The following is an 18,078-nucleotide window of genomic DNA, read 5'->3' on the forward strand; positions in this document are numbered from 1 at the left end:
AGAGAAAATTTAGCGTAGCTGCTGTTCATAGTGTATATAAGCAAGATGCAGAAACTTGTGTGGAAACCCGCTAAGTGATGCACTGAGTGTATAATTTACTGAACAGATAGGTCTTTAATCTAGTTTTGAACTGGGAGAGTGTGTCTGAGCCTCAGATGTTATCAGGAAGGCTATTCCAGAGTGTAGGAGCCATAAAGGAGAAGGCTCGACCTCCTTTACTCGACTTTGCTATTCTAGGTACCACCAGAAGCCCTGAGTTTTGAGATCTTAAAGAGCGAGTTGGTTTGTAGCGAGACAGAAGGTTGGTTAGATAAACAGGAGCTCGATTATTTAGAGCTTTATAGGTGAGAAGTAATATTTTAAATTCAATACAAAACTTAACAGGCAGCCAGTGTAAGGAGGATAAAATTGGGGTGATATGATCATATTTTTAGACCTGGTAAGAACTCTGGCTGCTGCATTTTGTACTAATGGAAGTTTGTTAATAGAGGATGCTGGGCAGCCAGCAAACAGAGCATTACAGTAATCCAGTCTAGAAGTCATAAAAGCATGGACTAGCTTTTCTGCATCAGAGATAGATAGCATACTTCGTGATTTAGTGATATTTCTCAGATAAAAGAAGGCAGTTTTGTGACATGAGAGATATGATTTCAGAAGTTAAATTGCTGTCTAATATGACACCCAGATCTATTATAGAAGCGCTAACGCTAACTTTGTATCCCTCTAATTGTAGATTGAGTTGCTGTGTACAGTATCATGTCTATATGGAGCAAAATCTCTGAGGAATATTTCCCGTACTTTGTTGAATCTCTGCCATGAAGGATTAAAACAGTTCTTAAGGCAAAAGGGGGTCCAACCGGGTACTAGTAAAGTGTACCTAATAAAGTGGCCGGTAAGTGTATACAGATTTATATATGTTTCATAAGAAATAAAATGCTGTAGAAATACAGTCAACAGTAAAAGACAAAAAAATATATTATTGTTTTACATTCAATAGAGTATGAGGGTAATAAAAGTAAATATAATAAAAATGTGAAATAATAGTTACAAAACTTTGACTTATTTCATCTAGATGCAAAGCTAATGTTTCTTGATGTATTAAATAATGTAAAAAACATATTAATAAAGATCATTTGTATTTATAATAGAGGGGTGACACATGGGACAGTTGGTAGCATGATCGATTCACAGCAAGAACGTCACTGGTTCTAGGCTCGGCTGGGTCATTTGGCATTTCTGTGTGGAGTTTGCATGTTCTCCCCGTGTTGGCGTGGGTTTCCTCTGAGTGCTCCGGTTTCCCCCACAGTCCAAACTCATGCGCTATAGGGGAATTGAACAAAAGAAATTTTCCGTAGTGTGTGTGTGTGAATGAGTGTGAATGAGTGTGTATGGGTATTTCTCACTGTTGAGTTGTGGCTGGAAGGGCATCCGCTGCATAAAACATATGCTGGATTAGTTTGCGGTTCATTTCGCTGCGGCGACTCCTGATTAATAAAGGGACTAAGCCGAAAATAAAATAAATGAATGAATTTATTTATTATAAATTTAACCATGTCTATATCTATTAATATAAAAAAAAAGATATATAAACAAAAATAAAAATATATAATATATAATATAATAAATAATAATAATAAAAATTACAAGATAATAATAGAAAAGATACATTTGAGATTTCATATTAGTATATTATATTATTAATATAATATATATATATATATATATATATATATATATATATATATATATATATATATATATATATATATATATATAGTTTTAAGATATTGTATTTGTTTAAATATTTGAAAAAACTAAAATAAATAATTCTCAGACTAGTAATAAAAACCACAAAAAGTATTTGTAAATTGTATATGTATATTTTGTCTTTTTTTAATGTGATCAATCCTATTAAATTAATCTAAAATGTCAAATAGAAACAATAAAAATTATAAATTAGATAAATATATATTAAGCCTATTTTGTAAATATTTACCTTTAGTTTTTGTTAATCATATATTGTTTTAGTTTATAATAAAATATAATCCTATACTAGTTTATTATAGTCTAAGTAAAAATATTAATCTTTGCCTTAACTATTATTTTTTTTCAGATTTCTCATTGAATGTTTTACCATTTCAGTTCAATTCAGTTTGTATCATCCTTTTTACTGTGTTGCATTAATACACTGCATTAATGTCATGAGGATTGAAGTACACAAGTTTGAGTATAAGACACATTTATTGAGTCGTGCATGATGCAAGTTTTGTCTTCTGCTTGCTGTTTCATCATATCTGTCGGTTTAAAAAAATATGATAAAATTGAGTGCTTCTCTTGCAGGAGGTCCTGCAGGATCCACTCTGATGTTCTACCGTCTCTCTGTTTTCATTTTTTTAAACTCTTAACTCAACTCAACTTTGTTTCAAACAACCACAATGTTAACCAAAGTGCTGTACAAAAAAACACAAAGTACATGCAAACAGCCCACATACAGATGAAGTCAGAATTATTAGCCCTCTAGTATATTTATTCCACAATTTCTGTTTAACGGAGAGACGATTTTTTCAATACATTTTTAAAAGGTCACAAAACACCAAAACACATGTTTTGAGCTGTTGACAGTCGTATATGTGTCCCACACTGCTAAAAACACTATTAGGACACCTATATTTCACTAAAAAGTGTAAATTGGTTGTTTTTGCGTTATTTTAAGCAAATTCGTACTTCCTGTTTGAAGCTGCGTCACGGTCATGACATAATAGCGTTGTATTCCAGCGTGCAGACTGGACGTCTGTGCCAGAGTGTGTCTTATTACGTCTTACAGTGTGATGCATTAATGCATGAGTAAAGCTTGGTTCAAACCAATCAGCGCGCTCTATTGTGCAACTTCATTAATATTCATTACTGTCAAAGTGTAGACGACAGAGACGCCACGTTGTGTTGGCAAAACAAGCGTGAAGTGTTGCTTTTATAGTTTGCTGCAGTTAAGTTTTGTTTTCATTTTCTCTCTGTGAGAGCTCAGAGTCACGTGTGGATTAACAGTGTACGCGACGCTCGACAACAATAACTTACATGTCTAAGGAGGAACATTGTTTACCTGAGAGCTGTTCTCATCTGCAAACGCTGAGATCCGGATTCGCTTGTAGTCTTCTCTTAATAAAGATGCGGCTCTAGTTGCTGGTGATTGTCCTGTCTCTACAGATTTGGTAAGTGAGTGACCAGTGCTCTTTGTTTATTCAGTTTGTTCGTATCGAATTAAGTTAACCATTGCACCGAGTGTAAACATGTTAGCACCTCAACCAAACTTTACCTCGTGTAGGATTTTCACCGCATTTTGTGACCGGAATAACACACGCGGCTTTCTGACGCTACCTGCCATGTGCATCTAAGTTTGCGGGAAATGCAGAGTTTTTTTTCTCTCATTCGCTGTGCGGTATCAAACATGGCATGAAAAATACACGCTTAGAGCAGTTACCCGAATTAAATATCTTGTTGTCGCGAGGGACATGAATGAATTCCCTGAATGAAAGAGCCAAACTGCAGTTAAAGTCCAACATTTAATAATTTGGCAAATAATTCGACTACAGATGTCCATCTAAACACAGTCACTTTCTCCCGTGTGTGTGTGTGTGTGTGTGTGTGTGTGTGTGTGTGTGTGTGTGTGTGTGTGTGTGTGTGTGTGTGTGTGTGTTTTGACTCTGAAAGTCAGCACGCCCAAATAGACACTCCCACACCAAGCCTCTTTTCTTCCTCCGACACTCCCCCCTAAACAGAGCTGGACACGCCCACTTTTCTGACTTTTTCCAAAGTAGAGGTGTGAAAACACCCTGCTGAAACGAGGGGGTTTCATGGCCCTTCAATCATAATAGTTTTAATTACTAATTTCTAAAATAACTGATTTATTTTATCTTTGCCATGATGACAGTCAATAATATTTGACTAGATATTTTTCAAGACACTTCTATACAGCTTAAAGTGACAATTAAAGGCTTAACTAGGTTAATTAGTTTAATTAGGCAAGTGAAGGTAATTAGGCAAGTCAGTAGGTGCGTTCGACGTAAAAGCAGGGCTGCAATCAAGGAGATTAGCTAAGCGCAGTCGGGGGCGGAGTTGAAATGTTAATGCTGTTCCAGTTCTTGTTTGAATATGCTAAAACGGTGGGTATAAAACTTTCCAATAAAAATAACATGAAGTTTATACAAAAACTTATATATACATAATTATTTTCTTTATTCTTTATTTCCACCTGAAAATACTCATCCTGAGGCACCAAGAAGTTATGCAGCACCATTGAAGCGATCCAAGACCTGAGAAGAAATGATGCCAAGGTATTCATAAATCTGGACCAGCTGACGCAGTGACAGATGAGTCTCCACATTGATTGCGTGGGCCAGCCTGAACACCCACCAGTCATTCCCAAAATAAGTAAGCTACACTTTCAGTAGACATTTCACAGAAAGAGCATATTGGTGTTACGTTTAAATTTCTGTATAAACGGTTTGACAGGACAACAATTATTTTATTAGTTTGTCATTCATTAATTTTCTTTTCGGCTTAGTCCCTTTATTAATTTGGGATCGCCACAGCGGAATGAGCCGCCAACTTATCCAGCTTATCCAGTTTTTTACGCAGCAGGTACCCTTCCAGCCACAACCCATCACTGGGAAACAATTTAGCTTACCCAATCCACCTGTACCACATGTCTTTGGACCAAGATTATTACAGTTAACAAAAACGAAAACTAAAATGTAAAATAATTGTCGTTAACTGAAATAAAAAAAGTTTTTAAAACCTAGAACTAACTGAAACTGTATTGTGTACATGCAAATCTAACTGTAATTAACTACAATTATAGCAAAAACCTCCTTCATCTTCGTATTTGTAAATGTATTTAATACATAATCTTACTGTAAGCCGTTTAGAAGTAAATCTAATTCGCGCTGCAGGTGTTTGACCCGTACGGCACCTCAGAGTCTGTAGTCCTGCTGCTATTGGCCAGATCGAGCCGTTCCTCCTCCAGTCAGTCCTCGATTTTGCTCCCGCAACAAAAACAACGAGTGGACATGACAGCAGCATGGCGGCAGTATCACAGGCACTTGAAAATATTACTTTAACACATTTGTGCTCAATAATAGGTTTTATTTCTGTATCGTGATCGCGAATGAATCTTTTTAACCAGATCTTTTGGGTGAACTGTTTAAATAAGTTCACCAAAACGAACTAAATCATTTAAAACGATTCTTTTTAACAAGCCTAATACACCCCTATGGCTCTAAATAATTTAATATATACTCTCATTCAGTTATTAGAACAGTAATGTTCTAGGAGTTCAAAAGTAATGTTCAATGAGATCAAATTTGAGAAGCGGTGAACCGATAATACTGCGTATGCGTATGCGATTCAGTGAACCAAACACAAACAGTACATGGCAGTCTGCTGTGACTAAACTAAACTTGAACAACAGCACCGTGGGTAAACCGAGGGCTTAAATGAGAGGGTCTGGTGAAAAATGTAAGTTTATTTCATAACAGACATTTGTAATGGTATTATTATAAGTGAATCATGATTCAGTTAGGTTGCAAAACTTTACTGCAGACATTAGCCCCTTTCACACATACAGACCTTCCGGAAAATTGCCGGCAATTTTCCAGAAAGGTTGTTTGTGTGAACAGGTCCTTTTTGAAAATACCGGTAAATTCGTTCTGGCTATTTTCCGGAAAGAGAAGTTGTAACATTACCGGCAATTTGCCGGAATGCTGCGCTGTGTGAACGCAGAAGGAAGATTGCCGTAATAAGCGCGTGCACGTCTAGAACGTGCTGATGTGAGACGTCTGCTTTAGCCAATTACAACAGTTAATGCCAACTGTGTAAATAATCATCAATGAGATGCTTATCATAAGCCGTTGTTTGTTTACCTTCAAGCTTTGCGTGTGCCTGTGAAACAGCCTGTGAGCGCCTGCACACGCACATATTATGAACATCTCAACATGCGAAAGTGATCCTGCGAAAGTTGTTCACAATATTGATCATCCACAGAGTTTGTAATTCAGCCGAATGTTTACAAATACAAGCGCAGCCGTTTAAAGCTCATTTGTGGTGAATGATGTCAGAATTTACCGGTATTTTGGAATGGATGTGTGAATGCTCATTTCCGGAAAATTTCCGTAACGTCCTCGCCTGTGTGAAAGGCGCTTTTTTGAATATACTTGTAAAGTCGTTCCGGAAATTTTCCAGATACCGGTATCACTATGTGAAAGGTGCAATTTTTCAGATCATGGTGATGTTTTAATGACTGAAATTACTATTGCTGATGACATAATGTTGAGTCCTAACATCCGCGTTAAAAATCTGAACTTCCCATCACTACTGTGTGTCTAACCTCAAAAACTGCCTTGCACACATATTGTACTAAGGGCTGGTCTCTTGTAGGCTGCTGTATTTGAATTGATAGTGTTGATGTATCCTCTAAATACAGGTTTCAAAAAAGGTATGGCTGAGTTTTTAAAATACAATATTTATTCTGAGGATTTTGAATCTTGCACCTAACAAATGTCCTTGTTTAAAAAAAAAAACTAAAACTAATTCTGAAACTAAAATTAAATAATTTCAAAATATAAAAACTAATAAAATCAGTAAATCTGCCTCTAAAAACGAATTAAAACAAACTGAATTAGAAAACAAAAAATCAAAACAAAATAGAAACTAAAACTAATAAAAAATCCAAAATTATTATAACCTTGCTTTGGACTGTGGGGGAACCGGAGCACCTGGAGGAAACCCACGTGAACACGGAGAGAACATGCAAACTCCACACAGAAATACCAACTGACCCAGCCAGGGGTCAAACCACCCTTCTTGCTGTGAGGCGATAGCACTAATTACTGCACCACCGCATTGCCTATTATTATTATTATTATTATTATTAATTTAACATTATTATTATTATTATTATTATTATTATTATTATTATCAAAAGTAATGATTTTACCTAATTTGTTAAGAAAATTTTTTACTTACTTAAATTTTTTGTTTTGTTTCTAGTGCAAATATCAAAAAATTCCTAAATCAAGAAGAATTTTCTAAACAAGCAAAACAAATTGTCTTGTTTTGAGAAATATTATCCCACTATTAAGTCAGTTTTTCCTTAAAACAAGCAAAATAATCTGCCAATGGGGTAAGCAAAATAATCTTACGTCAAAAGAAAAAACAAGATTAATTTGCTCACCCCATTGGCAGATTATTTTGCTTGTTTTAGGGAAAAACTGAATTAATATTGGGATGATATTTCTCAAAACAAGGTAATATGTTTAGCTTGTCTAAAAAATGCTTCTTGATATAAGAAATTTTAGATATTTAGACTAGAAAAAAGACAAAAAAATCTAAGCAAGAAAAGCTTTTTTGCAGTGTATAATTTGAGTTGATTGCCTATTTGGTTATTCACTAAAAATAAATCGTTTAAAGGAGCTGAATAAAGTAAATGGTCTCTTTTTTTAAAAAGGTCGAAAATAAACCTGTACAAATTTTATATATATTTATATATATTTTATATATATTTTTATAAACAAATTATTTAACAAATTATTTAACAAAATAATTTTTATAAACAAATTATTTAACAAATTATAAACAAATTATTTTTTATATAAACTTTTATAAACAAATTATTTAACAAAAAAGATGATTACTGTAGTAAAATGTTTGTAGTCTTTTAATAAACGTGATATAAACAAGATAGAGAATGTATAAAAAGTTAATAGTTTGTTTTGAAATTTGTGAGACGGAAGTTGTCTAATAATAAACCCGAAACACAAGTGCTTGTTGTCAGGCGGTGAACTCAGCCAATCGTGTAATATCCGTGTCGCCATCGCAATTCCAGCAGTCGCTCTTCAGATGCTGCACCGGCTGAATCAGTCGTCTGATCTCGGAGCATGTCGCGGCACTTTGATGTGATAGTCACATGGCGTCGACTACAGCATCAAGCTGGACAAAACTTCTATGCTGCATGCATTACATTTATCATCATGCAGTGCTAAGTCAAATTCCAGCGTGGAGATCGGCTGTCTGTACCAGCTAGCTCAACGTGACATCTTTGAGCTTCAGCATTAATTTATGAGAAAGACTTCCAAGTCTTTTCAAACCTCCAATCAGCACGCTCTATTGTGTATGAGGTACAACATCATTAACATGCATGATAGCTTCAAAGACTGTATTTACCTGTTACAGTGTTACAGAGACGCCACGTTGTGTTACTAACCATAATTAAAACAAGTGGAAGAAGAAGAATTGTTCAGAGTCATGAGAGACAATGTCAGTGTTGTGTTTATAAATGTGCTGCAACGAAGGTTTTGTTTGTCATTTCATTGCTACGAGAGTGTGTGGATCACATGTGTGGATTACAGTGCTCTGCTAACATGCCACGTCTCTAACATGCCATGTTTGTATGCTTTTCGCATCTGGAAATGGTGAAATCCGGATTTGCTGCTCGTCTCCTATTAAAAAAGACGCGGCTCCAGTTGGTGTTGATTGTCCTTTCTCTACAGATTTGTATAGTTTTTGATCAGTGTCTTTGTTTGTTTATTCAGGCGGCAATGTTAGTTAGTATTGTCAGCAGTACTCTTTCAGTGTTTAAAGACAGGCCTTAGTCAAACTGATTTCGTTTACAGTATGTTGATATCACTACAATATTATGGACTGAAAGATTCGCTGTAAATGCTGCTCTCCGAATGTAAACATGTAAGGACCACAATCAAACTATTACTGTCATGTACAATTTGACCGGATAGTCCAGTGTTTCTCAACTGGTGGGGTCGCAGGAACATTTTCAGTGGGTTGTGAAGTGTGTGATCAAAAAAACAACAACAAAAGTTTAATTTTTAACTTGTTTAGCTTATAACGGGCTTTTATTTTGAAATGCGCGTGCGACAACCGTAAAGTTTGACATGTGAAATTTCAGGGAAGTACGACTCCGAATATGTAAAGTGTGGATTTACATACATATATATATATATATATATATATATATATATATATATATATATATATATATATATATATATATATATATATATATATATATATATATATATATATATATATATTTTTTTTTTTTAATATATATATTTTGACGACAAAAAAGGCTTAACCTCCGTGTCATGTAATGAGGTGAGCATAAACCCATCTAAATTAAAACGACATTTAGACATTTAGAAACCAAACATCCCAGTTGCAAGGACAAACCTGTGGACTATTTTCTAAGACGACTCCAATAGTTGAGGGCATCTCAAAAGTGCCGAACATATTCATGTTCAAAACAAGTAGAAGTACATCTTACTGTGCTCACCGTGTAGCAAAGGCCAAGAAAGCCCACATAAAAGCAGAAGAGCAAATAACTGCTGATTATTATAAGAATGGTTACGATTATTTTAATAATTTGACTTTAATTTGCTGGTTTCTGTTCAGTTCATCCAGATCAGTGTTAATATTTTATAAACAGTTCAGTTTAGTTATTGGTAACTGAACTTTTCCCTAAACTAACCACTGTTTACAATATTTGGCATTTTTACTCTGTAATATTTCAATAATTTGATCAATTTTGTTAAATGACAGCAGTAACATATTGTTTATTTGTAAGTCTTGGTGCAGGGGTGTAGATTTAGGGTGGACGGTGGGGACGTGTCCCCAACCAAATATTCACCAACTACTGAAATGTCCCCACCAATAATTTAATTCACTTAAAAACATCGCGCTGTCAGTATAAGCCTAGACATGCCGAAAGGGTTAAATCACGTTCTGTCCTCGAGTTGCACCGCCCACAAACACATATGAACATTGTGATTGGCTGTGCCTTTCCCTCCCGTCATGTGACAGGCTGCTTTCAGATCATAGTTTCAGATACAAACAGCGGCAAAACAACTGCGCGGGGCGGAATTTCCCGATGTGTGAGGTGTGTGACACGCACAAGTGCGGATGGAGGTAGCAAAAAAAGGTAAACAAAGAGCTTTTTTCAATGAAAAGTGTAAGTCACATAAATTCAAGTGCTACTGATTGAGTCCATCATGATAATGCTGCTATTGCTTGTGTTTTTCACCGCTTTTACAGTCTAACTTAATGTTAAAGCAGACTGATATAGTCTATGAACAATATTCCCTGAAAACTAACTGCAGAATAAACACCTACATGTAAACGTATGACCCTGCCAGTTCTCCTAATCTCTTAGAGTAACATCTCCAATTTTGATTGAAACAATTTGTCAGAAAAACTACAGCCTGTGCTTCATCTTTTAATAATACTGTGAGACATGTTTAATTTGTACAAAAAATGAACGAAAGTCTTTATTAAACTCTCTCTTTGTCAGTTAATAAACATTGTTTTAACATAACACTTTCAGGCCTGTAGCCAGCTTATTGAAAGGACAGGTTGTTTTCTGAAAAACTGAACCTTTTTGCAGTTATTCACCTGAGGTATAAATAATACATTTTAGTGACATATTAAGAACTAATTTTTGCTGGGTAATCTTGTTGGATAGTTATTATAACTACACTTTTTAATGTACCAAAATTATTTCCTACCATTTTTGTCAAATTGCTTTATTTACACGTTTAAACTGTAAGTTTTATTACAGTTTTATAAATAATAAAAATACTTCGAATTAGAAATTAGAACATTAGATTCTTAGAATAAAGAAATGAAGAGTACAAATGCTAAAACCTCTAAATGATTTGTAAAATGAGCATTTTTCTCAGCCTTGTATATTTATTGTCAGTTATTTCACTTTAAAGACAATGAAAAGAACGTATTTGTCACTATAAAAGTAAAATCACTGAGTCCACACACAGGAGTTGGAGAAAAATGCTAATTTTACAAGAAAATATTAAAAGGCATTTAGAGGTTTTTGCATCTAAACTCTTCAATTATGTAAATATATGTAAATATACAAAAAAAAATACTATTTTTTTTATCATAATTTTCTTTGGGAAATCTGTTAAAACTTGATTTAAATTAAAAACTGAAGCCTATAGGCAATTAACAAAATGGCCGGCGCATTTAACCTTCCTCAGAGAAAATTTATCCATTTGAATAATAAGATAAATTCAAACATAATAATAATAATAATAATAATAATAATCCAACTTTTGGTCTTTCAAACCACCTGACCCCCCTTGGCTACACGCATGACTATTTAATTTAACTTAATAAATTGTAAAAAGAGAGGATAACTTAATAATACATTTTAATAGCAGTTAAATAATAAACAGCAATGTATGTATGTGTATATATATATATATATATATATATATATATATATATATATATATATATATATATTAGGGATGTAACGGTATCAGAATTTCACGGTACGGTAATACCTCGGTATGAATGTCACGGTACGGTATTTATTGAATCATTTACAGGAAAAAACAAAACTTATGAAAATACTCCAAAAAAGTGCCAAAAGTGTCAATGACATACAAATTAGCCATCTATCTGTAAGCTTTGAAACAGGAACTTCAATTTTAATAAAATTTTCAATTTAGTAGTATTGAAAACTCATCACATTCAACATTTAATCACTCACTCACTCACTTAGATAGAGATGGGTTTAAAGGAAAATTATCATATAAATATAATCTGGTAAAAGCTGGTATCTCTGGGTATTTACAATGTCCCCTCCAACAGAAAAAACCCTCTCATTTGGGACTGAGGTTTCTGGGACAGAGAGATATGACTTGGCCCAGGTTGACAGCAGTGGGTAACGTTGTGCATTGTCTTTCCCCCACTTGAGAGGACAAACCATGAGTGAGATAGAGATCTCATGTCTGCATCAATCTGAACAGTGTGCTGTGTTTCTGCAGTCCCCATGACTGATTATTAGTCGTATTCCCCAACTTGCAGGCACGTGCACACACAGGGCTCAACCTGTGCAGTGCACATACCCTTTTTAGTCTTGGATAGAAAGTGCCCTTTTAAAATGATCAAAAGTGCCCCCGCGACGCGACAGACCCTCCGTCCCCGCTTTACAGTACGCGCGCGACAACACAGCTGATAAGAACGCACGCGACAACACCGCTATTCAATACGCGCGCGGCGACAACACCCGCTTTAGGGTTTTCCAGCTCTTTTTGATCCCCGCTTCTAGCAGCACACTCCATTTCCGCATTACTGGATCTGTAGCGACAACAGACCGCAAGGGATTATGGCCAAGCCTGGGCTGATGGGAATTGTAGTTTCCGGTACCTCCCGTTCGCTTCATTCGCCTGAGCAAATTTTCTCAGAAGACCTATAGTTTCACCAAGTCATGCGACTACGGTAATATCGAAAAAAATTAATATTAATACCGTTACATCCCTTATATATATATATATATATATATATATATATATATATATATATATATAAACATAAACAATATTCATTCTTGGCGGGGGTGTGGGGGGTTTGTGTTCACCCATCCCCAGTCCCCACCAATGTCAAGCGCAATCCTACGCCTTTGTCTTGGTGATTTTCTTATGATTTATCTGTCACTAGTTGAGTATGTTAACAAATAAAAACAAATTAATTATAATTCCTAAAATTATAATATAGTTGGTATATAATATATAATATAAATGTGGGTCCCATGGCCAAACCAATTGAGAACCCCTGGGATAGTCTATACACACACGGCTGTCTGACGCTACCTACTGAGTCCATCTAAGTCACAGAGAAATGTGGAGTTTTTTTTTCTCCCATTCGCCGTGCGGTATCAAACATTCCATTAAAATTACACTCTTCCAGCAGTTCCTCGCATCCAATATCTCAGTTGTCACAGGGGGCATGCATGAAATGTTTCTGTATGTAAGTGAAAGTGTCAAACTGCAGTTAAAGTCCACCATTTAAAAATTTGGCAAATAATTCGATTACTGATGTCCATGTAAACCAGGGGTGTCGAAACTCGCTCCTGGAGGGCCGGTGTCCTGCTAAGTTTAGCTCCGACTTGGTTCGACACACCTGCTGGAAGTTTCCAGTATATCTAGTAAGGGCTTGATTACCTGCTTCAGGTGTGTTTGATTAGAATTGGAGCTAAACTCTCCAGGACACCAGCCCTCCAGGATCGAGTTGATGTAAACAGTCACGGTCTTTCTCCCCTGTGTCTGTGTTACTTTTTGCCTCTGTGATAATCAGTATACGTGGCCAAACTGAAAATCCCATTTTATGCAAACCCATTCCTCTTTCCCTACCCTGACACTCTCACCTAAACAGAGATAAACACACACACACTTTCCTGGCTTTTTTCAAACTCTAGGTGTGAAAACACCCTGCTGAGACGAGGGGGGTTTCGTGGCCCTTTAAGGGCCTACTCACACTATGCCATCCGTACCGTGCCCAGGCCCGTTTCCCGGATCGTTTGAGAAGTGCGAGTGTGCTGAATCGGGCTCAAGCATGGTTCACTTGGCCGGCCCTGGCCTGGTTGGAAGATGTGGGCCTGAGCGCGGTTCACTTGGGCTTTGGTGCGGTATGTTCGTAGTGTGAGTGCAAAGCGCGCCAAAGCCCGAAACTGAAAGCGAGACGTGACTTTTAAGGGGTTGTTTCATATGGATTTATTAATCATTCTTACTGTTCAGTGATCGCAAACTGCCGTAGTTTATTGAAGACGCAAACTCCTTACTGCACGACAACTGCACCTTCAGCAGACCTCCTCATTCCTGCAGCACGAGAGCTTTATGATTGTTTATGAGCGCCAAAAGTAGCGGATCTGTTCGGTGAAATATCTGACTGCGTGTCACTGCATCCCTAAGGACTGTTTGGTGAAATATTTGACTGCATGTCACTGCATATCAAACCGTCTGAAACGATATAACTAGAGAAATCTCCACTGTGCTGCTGAGTGAGAGAGCGCTTCTCACTGAACAGCGCAGCAGCGATGACGTAAGCGTGCCGAGGCCCGATTGTAGTGTGAGCGTGGGCCGTCAGGGGAGACAGGAGGGGGGACAAGCGTGCTTTGGCCCGGTTCGAGGCAACTGTACCTAGTGTGAGTACGGCCTAAGGGGCTAATAATATTGACCCTAAAACGGATTAAAATAATTAAAAACTGCTTTATTCTTGCTGAAATAAAACAAATAAGATTTTCTCTGAAATAAAAAAACATAGGAAATACTGTGAAAAATTCCTTTCTCTATTAAACATCACAAGTGAAAAACCATAGGAGGGTTAATAATTTTGACGTCAACTGTACATCAACGTACAACACATCATTAAAAGCTAAAGAAAAAAAAAAGTGTGTTTTAGCTCAGCTTTTCTAGTTCTACACGTCTGCTATCAGCATGAACCCGCATGCCCTCAAATGACCTGCTCCATAATGTTCTTTTCGGCAAAAACATGGCAAATTCAGGCAATTGCAACTCATTTGCTAAAAGTGTGATTTGCTGCCTGGAGTTTAGTCTCATGTCTCCTGCTGTTTTCTTCCTGAGCCGCTGCTTTCATCCGTTTCTTGGCTTTTCTCTGCTGTAGATGCTCCGACTGTGAACCGTGAATTCTCTGCTGATGTTGGAGAAATGTGTGTTCATGTTAATCCGACGCTTCACACTGGGGTTAAACAGCGACTGATGGATGAGCGTCAGATGTGGGATCCCCGAGTGCTACAGATCTGGTAGGAAAATATACAATAAGTTCTGTGATGCTTGTAGCATAAAGGCCTGTTCATACACTGTAACAAAAATGCTGGGTTACACAAAATTCTTTTATGTTGTCCCAACACAAAGAGATTAAGGGAAAATTTACAAACATTACACTGCTACTTGCCACAAAACTTAAATTTTAGAGACAAAACATTGTTCTGAGCTCTAAAAGTTTATTAATTTAACCACAAAGCTGACAGAATACACTAACCTGCACATTATTCTGACAAAAGATGAAGACAAACAGCCAAAAACCCAAAGATGACAGAAACTAAAACAGCTGATGGAGTATACACTAACCTGCACATTATTCAGACACAAGATGAAGACAAACAGTCAAAAACACAAAGCTGACAGAAACTAAAACAGCTGATGGAGTATACACTAACCTGCGCATTATTCAGACACTAGATGAAGACAAACAGTCAAAAACACAAAGCTGACAGGAACTAAAACAGCTGATGGAGTATACACTAACCTGCACATTATTCAGACACAAGATGAAGACAAACAGTCAAAAACACAAAGTTGACAGAAACTAAAACAGCTGATGGAGTATACACAAACCTGCGCATTATTCAGACACAAGATGGAGACAAACAGAGGCACAAAGCAGACAGAAACTAAAACAGCTGATGGAGTGTACACTAACCTGCACAATATTCAGACACAAGATGGCGCCAAACAGATGCACAAAGCAGACAGAAACTAAAACAGCTAATGAAGTATACACTAACCTGCACATTATTCAGACACAAGATGGCGCCAAACAGAGGCACAAAGCTGACAGAAACTAAAACAGCTGATGGAGTATACACTAACCTGCACATTATTCAGACACAAGATGGCGCCAAACAGATGCACAAAGCTGACAGAAACTAAAACAGCTGATGGAGTATACACTAACCTGCACAATATTCAGACACAAGATGGCGCCAAACAGATGCACAAAGCTGACAGAAACTAATACAGCTGATGGAGTATACACTAACCTGCGCATTATTCACACACAAGATGGCCCCAAACATCCTGATAAATAAGGGACTAAGCCAAAGTAAAATAAATTAATGAATGTACAAGTGAATTGATATAGTCATAATTTTTTATTTTGTCTGGTGGTGAAACAATGATAATTTTGTAAGTAGTCATTACAAATTGTGTCTCATTTTGTAGATTTTCCTCATATGTGTATTAAGATTTGTGTACTTTACTAAAATTGCACTATCAAGCTGGCTGAAGTAAGCATGTTAATATGAATATTACATACCTTTTATTCTTCTTCTTGTAGTTTTACCAAAACAGAAAGATCAGGTTTGTGCTTTCTTCTGGTACTTGAATGTTGAAATGGTCCTCCTATGAGTTGCCAGTCACTGCAATGGCCCCCAGAAAATTCGAGTGAGACCCCTGCTTTGAATGTCACTGGAATCATAATAAGTTTGCCAAAACCTTGCCAGAACATTCTGATAATGTTCTCTGTCAGCAGTTTTTGTTTTGCTCTGGTTTTGTCTTTTAATCCCAGCATTAATTGATAACAAGGTGTGTGTTGTGTTGAGCGAGTAAAGCGACAGGCTCTTTCCTCCAGTGGATTTGAATAACATTTGAGGCGTGTGTTTTTTCCTCCAACACTCCTGAAGGGAAAGAAACAGCGTCGTCATCTTCAAAAGCAGACACACTTTAAAGACTTGAGCATGTTCTGCTCTGCTTGACTGACTGAGGATATAAAGTGAAGATTCACACCAACACAATTAACACACGTGGAGACGACTGATAGAGTTATTAGTAAATGCATGTTTGTTTGAGACACATTGTGGCACCGATGATAACAGCACCTTCTGCTAAACTACTGATTCTTATAGACGGCCTGCAATTATTTTGGATTTTTAAAAAAAAAGAGTTTGGATTAAAGTGCAATGTTTTTATTGACATTTACAGATTTTCATTCATTTATTTTCCTTCGGCTTAGTATCTATTCCAACTATACCAGCATATGTTTTACACAGCTGCCCTTCCAGCTGCAACCCAGTACTGGGAAACACCACACACATACTCATACACTACGGCTAATTTAGTTTATCAATTCCCCTATAGCGCATGTGTGTAGACTTTGGGGGAAACCGGAGCACCCGGAGGAACCCCATGCCAACACAGAGAGAACATGCAAACTCCACACAGAAATGCTAACTGGTCCATCTGGGACTCAAACCAGCGACCTTCTTGCTATGAGGCCACAGTGCTAACCACTGATACAACCTGAATGAATAATAATAATAATATGTATGTATGTATGTATGCATGTATGCATGTATGTATGTATGTATGTATATATATATATATATATATATATATATATATATATATATATATATATATATATATATATATATATATAGATGTGTGTATGTATGTATGCATGTATGCATGTATGTATGTATGTATGTATATATATATATATATATATATATATATATATATATATATATATATATATATATATATATATAAATAATATTATTTATTTATATATATATATATATATATATATATATATATATATATATATATATATATATATATATATATAAATAATATTATTTATTTATATATATATATATATATATATATATATATATATATATATATATTTTTTTTTTTATTTATTTATATATATTTATTTATATATATATATATATATATATATATATATATATATATATATATATATATATATATAGATGTGTGTGTGTGTGTGTGTGTGTGTGTGTATATATATATATATATATATATATATATATATATATATATATATATATATATATATATATAAATAATATTATTTATATATATATATATATATATATATATATATATATATATATATATTTAAAAATAATATTTTATATATATTTAAAAATAATATTATATATATATATATATATATATATATATATATATATATATATATATATATATATATATATATTTATTTATATATATATATATATATATTTATTTATTTATATATATTTATATATATTTATTTATTTATATATATTTATATATATTTATTTATTTATATATATTTATATATATATATATATATATATATATATATATATATATATATATATATATATATATATATATATATATATATATATATATATATATATATATATATATATATATATAAAGAGAGAGAGGATTGTGACCAAGAAATAATAATAAACAATAATAAAGTCTCGAGGTATATTTTTCAAATTTGAGAAAAAACAGAAGTTACAATTTAAGGGTAAATTCAATACATTTATCATGTTTTGGGAAAAAATATCTAAAATATTGAGAATTAACTCATTCCAGAATTGGGGCAAGGAATTAATAAAAGAAAGCCATCACGAGATTGAACTAGTAAAATTTTGAGAAAAAT

Source organism: Danio rerio, chromosome 17 (assembly GCF_052040795.2).
Source record: "Danio rerio strain M-AB ecotype USA chromosome 17, GRCz13ab, whole genome shotgun sequence".
NCBI classification, from domain to species: domain Eukaryota; kingdom Metazoa; phylum Chordata; class Actinopteri; order Cypriniformes; family Danionidae; genus Danio; species Danio rerio.